The sequence below is a fragment of the Phocoena sinus genome, chromosome 11, assembly GCF_008692025.1.
Source record: "Phocoena sinus isolate mPhoSin1 chromosome 11, mPhoSin1.pri, whole genome shotgun sequence".
NCBI classification, from domain to species: Eukaryota; Metazoa; Chordata; class Mammalia; order Artiodactyla; family Phocoenidae; genus Phocoena; species Phocoena sinus.
The window spans coordinates 30,835,103-30,845,933 of NC_045773.1; positions in this window are offsets into that span (position 1 = coordinate 30,835,103).

Consider the following 10,831-nt stretch of genomic DNA (forward strand, 5'->3'; position numbering starts at 1 on the left):
TGGCAAGGGGCAGACACATCCTGTGGTTGGTACCAATCTCTTGCTTTGGGAGGCTATGGGAAGTAGGGGTGGAAGCGCTGAGGTTTGCTCCCCGGGGAGGTGGCCTGGGGAGACAAAGATGCAAAAGTCATGGGGAGAGCACGGCCTTTGGAGTTTGAATCCCGGCTCGCCTTTTTTTCATCTGTTTCCTTGGGCACGGTGCCTCACCTGTCTGAGCCTCCCTTATCTCAGAAAAATGAGGACATTTATAACTTCCTTGGAGGTTTGACTGCTGTGAATGTTGAAAAAGACGATGTAAAGCGCCTATCACGATGCCTGGCACCTAGCAGTTGCAGAATACAGAGTGGAGTTGTTGTCAGAGCTGAGCAGTACCGTGTGCCGGGCACTCTGCTTGGTGTTGGGCATTTAAAAATGATAAGGCGCTATCTCAGGAGCTCACAGTCTATCAGATGAAATAATAGCTGGATGACTGAGTGTAAAGGGTCGGGGCGGGGCCCTGGGAGAGAGATGTGTACAGGTTCTATGTGATCAACACCAACAACAGTCATCATCCTAGGTGAGTCGTATTGAGGGTTCACTGTGTGCCTGGAATGGTGTCAAGGGCTTTATGTGAATTATCTCATCTCAGTATAACAACGTGGCATGGTAGGTCTTATTATCCTCATCTTACAGGTGAAGAGCTGAGGCCTAAGGAGGTGGGGTAACCTGGCCAAGGTGGCAGGGCTTGAACGGTAGACAGAGGCTTTGCGCCTGCGCCATCCAGCCCCAGGATCCGTGCACTCTGCTGCCTCTGTCCCCACGTCCCTCTCTGCACACACACGCTGAGGAGAGAGCCACACAGGCCGCAGCAGAGAGATCTCACAAAGGAGGCAGCATTCCACAAAGTACAGGATCCCCAGGAGAGAGGTGAGGGCTGCCCTGGTGACACAGGATGACTTCAGGATCAGAGGCCTGGAGGTGGGAACTGGGAGTCAACAGGAGGTCAAGAGAGAGGCTGGGAGTGGGCACAGCGCCAAGGACCCAGATCATTCTGCAGACACAATGGGTTGTGTGTCAGAGGAGTATTCTGGTGAAAATGTCAGGAACAACGTGGCTTCTGGTGGAAAGCCTTCAGGAGACCACAGAGAAAAAGCCAAGTGTTGGCCTGAATTTTTAGGCCTCTGCAGGGGCTGAGGTGTCCAAACCTCAGGAGGGATGGGATAGGATGGGAATTTAATCTGAGTCATTTTCATAGATGTAACTGTGGTTTGAAACAGGAAAATCCTTGTGTGTCAGATAGTACTCTTCCAGGTGCAAGTGAAAAAAAGCAAACTCAAGCCAGCCTAACAAAGGACCTGTATTGGCTCACATAATGGAAAAGTCCATACAGAACTCTGACTGCAAGCAAGGCTTGATCTAGGGCTCAGATGACATCCCCAGGACTCTATCTCTGGGATCCTTTCCTCCACGTGGCTTTATTCTCAGCAGCATCTCCTCACATGGTGGCAAATATAACCGTCAGTATCTCCAGGTCTAAGTAGCCCCAACTCAGAAACCCCAACAGGAAGGCAGCTCCTTTTTCCTGGCAAGTCCATAAAAATCCCTGGGAGAGCTCTGATCTTCCCCACTTGGGTCACCTGCCCATTTCTGACGCTATCTCTGTGACCAAGAGATGGAACACACCTGGACACATGGCCAGGCCTGGAGCCAGAGGATGGGGGTCAGCCCTACCCAGCTGAAGGGTAGGTGTGGGAGAACAGGGGTCCCAAAGGAAAATCAGAGCAGTCACCAGAAGAAGAGAGAATGGATGTTGGACAGGTGACCAAAGCAACAGATGTCTACTAAATCCTAGGTCCAACAACCCCTCCTTCACTTAATTAGTTACTAAGGTAACAGATAGCAATATTGCATGTCATTCTACTTGTGTTACCTTGAGCAAACCATTTAATCTCTCTAAGCCCCAGTTTCCTCATGGGTAAAATGCAGTTAAGGAAAGCATCTGATTTGCATTTCTCTAATAACTAGCGACGTTGAGCATTTTTTCATGTGCCTATTGGCCATCTGTATGTCTTCTTTGGAGAAATGTCTATTTAGGTCATCTGCCTATTTTTTGATTGGGTTGTTTGTTTTTTTGATATTGAGCTGCATGAGCTGTTTGTATATTTTGGAGATTAATCCCTTGTCGTTTGCTTTGGTTTCAAATATTTTCTCCCATTCTGTGGGTTGTCTTTTCATTTTGCTTATGGTTTCCTTTGCTGTGCAGAAGCTTTTAAGTTTAATTAGGTCCCATTTATTTATTTTTGTTTTTATTTTCATTACTCTAGGAGGATCAAAAAAAACATTGCTATGGTTTATGTTAAAGAGTGTTCTGCCTATGTTTTCCTCTAAGACTTTTATAGTGTCCGGCCTTACATTTAGGTCTTTAATCCATTTTGAGTTTATTTCTGTGTATGATGTTAAAGAATGTTCTAATTTCATTCTTTTACGTGTAGCTGTCCGGTTTTCCCAGCACCACTTATTGAAGAGACTGTCTTTTCTCCAATGTGTATTCTTGCCTCCTTTGTCATAGATTAATTGACCATAGTAGCATGGGTTTATTTCTGTGCTTTCCATCCTGTTCCATTGAACTATACTTCTATTTTTGTGCCATAGTGTTTTGATGACTGTAGCTTTGTAGTATAGACTGAAGTCAGGGGACCTGACTCCTACAGCTCCGTTTTTCTTTCTCAGGATTGCTTTGGCTATTCAGGGTCTTTTGTGTTTGCATACAAATGATCATACTAAGTGAAGTAAGTCAGACAGAGAAAGACAAATATCATATGATATTACTTATATGTGGAATCTAAAAAACTGACACAAAGAACTTATTTCCAAAACAGGAATAGACTCACTGAGAGAAAAAACAAACTTATGGTTACCAAAGGGGAAGAGGGAGAGGGATAAATTAGGCATTTGGGATCAAATTATACACACTAAATATAAAGTAAATAACCAACAAGGACCTACTGTATAGCACAGAGAACTACACTCAATATCTTGTAATAATCTATAAGAGAAAAGAATCTGAAAAAGATATAACTCAATCCCTTTGCTGTACACCTGAAACTAACACAACATGGTAAGCCAACGATACGTCAATCAGAAAAAAGGATCTGATTCACGAGATTGTTGGGAAGATTAAATAAAAGGACTCAAAACTGGCAGAGGAATAATAATACTTATTACAATCATTAATTTGTTTATTATTAAGACTCTTTCTCCTTCAGACATCTCTGGATCCCACACCTCCCTATGTAAAGTTTATCTCCCAGTGCCTTCCCAACATCCCACTGATGTCATTGTGGAGGCCGCCATATTGGCTAATCAAAAAGGCCAAGACCCAGCTGCCTCTGACGAAAAGGAATAGGATTACCCACTGAGTCTGAGGTGAATTTTCTCATGCTTGACCTGCTGAAGTGGTTCAGACAGGCCACCAGCAGGCCTGCCATGGCTCAGAGGATGAACCCAGAAACTGCAGGCAGCCCCACCCTGATTGAGATAGTCCTCTCTGGTGATGCACAGCCAGGCTCTCAGCAAAGAAAAACTCTGGTGGCAGAAACTAGCCCCGCAGGCCATTGTACCCAAAGATGCCCAGCAGCCTGAGGTCACCCTGTCCCCTTGGACGCTGGAGGGGAGGGGAAGAGTCTGCGTGTTTAGCCAGACGACCTCCTCCTTTCTCCCACTGTTCTGTCAGTCATGGAAGAACCCATTCCCCATTCAGAGCACACTTTTCTGTCATCCTGGAGGGATTTCTGCCTCCTTGGAAGGGAGAGTGGAGGGCACGGGGGGCATCCCCAAGGAACAGAGCAAGGGGCCTGCTTGATTAACAAATTCCTCTGTACCATATGCTTTGGGTGCATTCTTGCATTTAATCTTCATTATATTAGGGAGTGTGATGGCCATGGACAGACAAGGAAATTGAGGCTGAAAGAGGATTGTGTCCATAGTCCCATGGCAGAACCCAGACGGGGCTCCAAAGCCCCTACTCTTAACCGCCATGTTATACAGACGGCAATGCCCAGGTCAGATGAGGCCTCTGCAAACCTGAAGGTGCAAATACGGCTACAGCAGCTGTATACTGGAGGCCTCCTGGGTGCCAGGCCCTGAGCAAGGCACCTTCAGGTGATAATCCAGTCAGGTGAACGGGAAGGAAAGTCCCTCTAAAAACCCACACGAGGACCGAGGACAGGCAGCTGAGGCCTCCCTCCAAAGCGAGCAGGGCCCTGAGGAGAGCAGTGGTTGGCAAAGAAGGAGGAGAGATGGAATCTTAGAAACTCCCTCTTATCTCACGGAAGCGTTGTTTCTCCACCACCATGGCTAAGCCAAACCCAGGCCGGCTGAGGCTCAGCAGAGGGAGAGCCAGGGCTAAGAGGGGCTACACCCAGTGGGGTCGGCAAGTCATTACCCACGGCCAAATCCATTCCCGCACCTGTTTTTATGAAGTTTTATTAGAACATAGCCACATTCATTCACTCATTCAGTTACATACTGTCTACATCCTTTCCCGCTATGACGGCAGAGTTGTACAGTCATGATTGAGAACACAGGGCACCACAAAGCCCAAAATATTTCCTTTCTGATCCTTCACAGAAAACTGCCAAGCCCTGGTCGAGAGGGGGGCAATCGGTTAAGAGTGTGGATTCCTAGGTTCATCTCTGTCTGCTTTGCCTCTGAGATCTTTTCTTCCTCTGACTGTTACCGTCTGTGAGACCTGACCTCTCTGGGCCTCAGTTTCCTCAAATTCCTCATTGAGCTGCTGTGGGATTAAATTAGTTAAAACAAGGAAGAGTCTCAGAGCAGCACCTGGCATGTGTATTTATTGCCTTATTCTGGGACACACCCCAGGAAGTTGGGAGTAAAAGCCCTCAGAGCCCTGCACCTCCTCACATATCCTTGCATCTCTGGCTGCACGGCCCTGCATGGCCCAGTAATTCTACCATTGGCCAGAGCTGGAGAAGACCATTAAAACCAATAAATAAAATTAAAACAGGACATAATGGAAGTAATGGGTTTATTTCCCTCTGAAATAAACATCACTAGAACAAATTGCTCCAGCCACCAGCCTTATTGTTTATGGATTTATTCGCTGTTTGTCTTCCTCTGTATTGGTGACGTGATGAATAATTGCCTATAAATACTGAGAGTTTACAGGAAGGACCATTTAGAGAATGAAATGCAGCCTCTGGTTACTGTGATGACCTCACACAGGCCTGGGCCGCAACGGTAAGCATTTAGGACAGCCTTGGGGAGTGACTGGAAACTCAGGGTAGGGACACCCGGGTCTGGTGGGGTTACATGCATCCGCTGGTTCCAGGCGAGACTCAGCAATGCCCTGACTCACAGGTGTGTGTTGTGCGTGCTTGTGCGAGTGAACCCACGTGGGTGCTCGTATGTCTGTCCAGATGTCTGTCACTTTCAGTCTCTTAGTGTCTCCACTTCTTTTTCGTTCTCTTCATGTCTCTCTACCTCAATCTTTTTTTTTTTAGCAAAAACGTTTTAAAATTTTAATTTTATTGGAGTGTAGTTGATTCACAATGTTGTGTTAGTTTCAGATGTACCGCAAAGAGATTCAGTTATATATATATGCATATATTCATTCTTTTTTAGATTCTTTTCATATAGGTCATCCCGGAATATTGAGTAGAGTTCCCTGTGCTATACAGTAGGTACTTGTTGGTTATCTAGCTTATATATAGTAGTGTGTGTATGTTCCTCCCAAGCTCCTGATTTATCCCTCCCCACCACATTTCCCATTTGGTTACCATAAGTTTGTTTTTGGTATCTGTAAATCTGTTTCTGTTTTGTAAATAAGTTCATTTGTATCATTTTTAAAATTAGGTTCACATATGAGTGATAGCATATGATATTTGTCTCTCTCTGTCTGACTTACTTCACTCAGTATGACAATCTCTAGGTCCATCCATGTTGCTGCACGTGGCATTATTTCACTCTCTTTATGGCTGAGTAATGTTCCGTTGTGTATATGTGCCACATCTTCTTTACCCATTCCTCTGTCGATGGACCGTTAGGTTGCTGCCATGGCTTGGCTATTGTAAATAGTGCTGCAATGAACACTGGGGTGCATGGATCCTTTTGGATTATGGCTTTCCCCGTATACATGCCCAGGAGTGGGATTGCTGGGTCATAGGGTAGCTCTATTTTTAGTTTTGTGAGGAACTTCCATACTGTTCTCCATAGTGGCTGTACCAATTTACATTCCCACCACCAGGTCTATACCTCAGTCTTCTCTTTTTCTTCCTGAGTCTGTCTCCTCGGGACCCTGTCACTCCCTCTGTAGCATTTCCCTCTCCCATACCCACACATGCAGAATTCGTCCCTCTCTTTGAACCCCTGCCCATGCATGAGTGGAACAGAAGAAGCCCATGGAAGAATAGATAGTTTCCCCACCCCCGACCCCGCCTTTGGTGATGACATTTAGTCCACAAAATTTCCAGGGATGACGAGCAAAGCGGCGAGGTGGAATTCGAGAAAATGCTTGTTAGATTCTGAAGTCTAACTCCTCCGGACAGAGTTCAACTTTAGAGAAAAATGTTGAGTGCGGGGTCATAAAGAAGATGCCATTTAGCTGGAGGGAGCAACCCCTGTGTGTTTGTTCCGTCCTTTATTTTCCCTCCTTTATTTTCTTTCCCAAACGGAAAGCACTCACTTCCTTCTAACAACACTTACTGCACACCTACTACGTGCCTTGACACTAGCACCACATGGATGAAGGTGGCACTCGAGAGCCACTGAGGGGTAGCCAGCCCCCAATCAGGGCTGCCCACGAAGCATGGCAAGGTGGCATTATGGAAGGCTTCTCAGGGCGCCAGGGAAGGGCCAGGAGCCTGGGCTCAGGGACGGCTTCTAGGAGGAAGTGCTACCTCCTCCAAGCTGAGCTGAGGTTTCATCCCTGGCCCTGTTTAACTCTTCCTGCGCCCCCCTCATTGCCCTCAGAACAAAGCCCAAGGTCACCAGCCCAGTCCTCAAGGCCCTAGTGACTCAGTTCGCTTCCCCCCTTCACTTTGGTCTCTACCGTCAGAGCGTCATGTTCTGGCTTCTCTTCTGAGCCTCTGCACATGCTGTTCCCTCTGCCTGGGACCCCTTCCAGGAGAACTTCATCTGCCTAGATGTCACTTCCTCCAGGAAGTCTTCTCTGACAGCCCCCCAGGCCAGGAGACGTCCTGAAGGAACCCCACCAGAGCACCTGTCCCACTGCCCCATAGCCATCCATGGACTTGTCCCTTCCCCCTTACACTTGTGTTTCTAGAAGGGGAGAACCTTGTCGGCTCTCTTCTCTCTCCCTGCCCCCTGACCAGCATAGTGATGGCACAGAGGAGATTCTCAGGAAATATTGTAGGATGAATCACTGAGTTGAATTAAAAAAAAAAAAAAAAAAAGTCACAGAGATCCCCAGATAACTCGGGAAGGGCTCAGACCTGCTCAGCTCATGACGGTGTGGTGTCTCAGGCGTGTCTGTGAGAAGAGGGAGGCTTCGGCCACACCCAGTGTGTTTCCTCTGGTTCCTGCAGGCTGATGCTGTGGGGAGTTCCCAGCTCCTTCTCTACCAGGCCGTGCCCTCCACACTGAGAGGGCCCCACTGCAGGGAACGGGGATCTGGTGCGCCACCCCCCGAGAGACGGCGGGGAGAAGCCTGAGCCCTCTTGTCACCCGGAACAAGTGCTGCCCTGGCTTCACTAGTGCTGCCCCGGGTAAGGCATAGCAGAAGAGCTGCACAGATGCTCATATCTACCATCCCTGCCCCCAAAGTTCATGTGCTCAAATGAAGGAAAACTTGGGCCTTCAGTGGCATGTAATTGTTGTCCCTGAAGCCAGGACATTTTCTTGGGGTAGAATCATCCTTTGTGGTCGGAAACGATGCTTGATATGATTTCAGTTTTCTTAAATTTACCGAGGCTTGATTTGTGACCCAAGATGCGATCTACCCTGGAGAACGTTCGTCCTTTGAATTCAAATTAAAATACCTTTTTAAAATTAATTTTTATTGGAGCATAGTTGCTTTACAATGTCGTGTTAGTTTCCACTGTACAGCAAAATGAATCAGCCATACATATACATATATCCCCTCCCTTCTGCACTTCCTTCCCGTTCGGGTCACCGCAGTGCATTAAGTAGAGTTCCCTGTGCTGTACGGTAGGTTCTCAATACGTACTTTTCCACAAGTGAAGTCTTATTCCTACACACACGAAACTCCTCCACACCCGTTGCCCTTCCTCATTGGGGCGCCGGAGTGCGGGTCAGCCTCGGACCCACCCGTCGCAGTGCCCAGTGTTTTCACCCTCTGCTGTTTGCTGTCAGTGGTGTGAATCCCAGCTCTGCTGCCACAACTGGGAGACCGTGGGCATGTTACTCACCCTCCTCAAGCCTCAGCTTGCTCCTCTGAGACGTGGAGACAGCAGTGTATCCCTCTCATCGGGTTGCTGTGTGCATTTGGCGAGATAGGTGTGTAAATTCTCACCCTGCGCGGTAAGCACTCAGTAAATGGTAGCTCTTTTTATTATTTTATTTATAATTATTTATTACAAGCTCAAACAGTCTTGCTCATGAGATCACCCAGAAAACAGTCTGATCCATCTCTTCTGATAGAGGTTCAGGGAGGGGATCCCGGACCTGGGGTTGCAATGAAGAAAACTCAGGAAAACATCTCCAAGAAGAGGTGGAGGTGTGGCTAGATGCGGGCTCCGCCTCCTGGGCTTGGGAATCACGCAGGTCGTTGCCCCCAGGCAGCGGTAACATGACGGTCAGGGCGCTCTCGCACACAGGTGAGAAGGTCTGGTGGGGGGAGGAGAGGCAAGAGACCACGCCCACACCCAGGCCACCCACGGGCCAGGCTACTTCTCCGGGAGAGCCTTTGGTCAGAAGCGGGGAGAAGGGTGATGCTGTGGGAAGGCAGGGGGCCCAGGACTGGAAAACCCAAGGGGAGGGAAGGACAGATCAATTTTGTGCTGTGTTGAGCCAGTTTCCTCAGAGGTAGACCCTAAGAAAAAGACACTAGAGAAAGTAGCTTATCTGGGACGTGACTCCAGATGGCCCTGGCAGGGAGCTGGGGAAGTGAGACAGGAAGGGAAGGACACTGTAGAGGGTGTCGTATCCAACAGGTTGCTGTGGGTGAATGAAGCCCGATACCCCTGCAGGACTCTGGGCAGCAGAGCGGGGCACACCTCAGGGCTGACCCGCTGTACCAGTCAGCTTGGGCTGCATAACCAGGTACACAGGCGGGGTGGCTGAAACCACCGGAATGCATTGTCTCCCGTCCTGGGCTGGAAGCCTGAGACCGAGGTGTCAGCAGGGCCGGGCTTCCTTGTAAGGCACTGAGCAGGGAGCAAGGAGCCTCTCTCTCTCTAGCTTCTGGTAGTTCCGTAGCTTGCGGCAGGGTAGCTCCTGTCTTTCCATGACATTCTCTGTGTTCAAATGTCCCCTTTTTAGAAGGACACCAGTCATATTGGATCGGGGCCCACCCTACTGACCTCGTTTTAACTAATTACACCTGCAACCCATTTCCAAGTCCTTTCATATTCTGAGGTACGGCGGGTGGTTGGTACTTCATTTGAATTTGCGGGGACATGATTCCATCACCCGTCTAGGAGTGAGAAAGCTAAAGTATTATCCTCACACTCTCAACCATACTAGCTGAGGACTGTTCCTGAGGGCAGGAACTCCCTGGCCGTCCCCAGCCTGCCCCGAATGGCCAAGAGAAAGCCCTCAGGTGGGGTGTCACAGGATCTTGTGATAGAACACGAAGAGTATGTCCTAGAATGGTGAGTGTCTGCTATTTTCTACTCCAGGAAACCTGTAAGAGAGGAGTGGGAATAGATTGCTTCTGCCTAAGGTGCTACATTGAAAAGGTACTGAGGCCAAGACCATGATTGATTGTTGATGTCTGCCATGGGCAGTGGAGTACCAAGAGGCAGCATGCATACCATGTGTTTGCCATTTCTTCTGCCAGGTATAAATAAATGGGTTTTTCCTGCTTTGTAGGAACTAAGGATTCTGGAATTTGAGCAGGACAGGCATGCCTCATTTTATTATGCTTTGCCTCATTGGGCTTTTCAGATACGGGATTTTTTACAATTGAAGGTTCATGGCAATCCAGTGTCAAGCAAGTCTATCGGTGCCAGTTTTCCAAAGCATTACTCACTTCGTGTGTCACATTTTGGTAATTCTTGAAATACTTCAAACATTTGCCTTATTACTATGTGTTTCTGTGATCAGTGATCTATGATGTTACTGTTACAATAAGATTTCGACTTGTTGAAGGCTCAGATGATGGTTAGCATTTTTTAGCAGTAGAGCATTTTTTAATTAGGATACGTACCTAATTAGACACAATGGCATTAGATGGCATTAGACACAATGCCATCGCACACTTAATAGACTACAATATGGTGTAAATACAACTTTAATATGGTACTCGCAAATGAAAAATTTTGTGCGACTTCGCTTTAATTGCGGTGGTCTGGAACTGAACCCACCATATCCCCCAGGTGTGCCTGTAATTTGAGGTGTGGCTCTGGGCAGACAGGAAGAAGCCTGATTGCCAGGAGGTGCTGGAAGAGCTGAAGGACTAAAGCTACTGAAAGCTCAGACGTAAAGCTCCAGCCAGTGCTCATTGAAACCTGATTTCTCCAAGCTCTTTATCTGGCCTCAAGTTCACACCCCCTTAGAAATGCCCTGGTAAACAGACCTCGAAGTTGACCTGTGGCCAATGCCCACAACAGGCAAGATGCCGAGCATGTTCACAGAGCTCAGTGGTCCCCTTTCCCTGCGACTTAGGGCTGATCCTGAAATGACTATT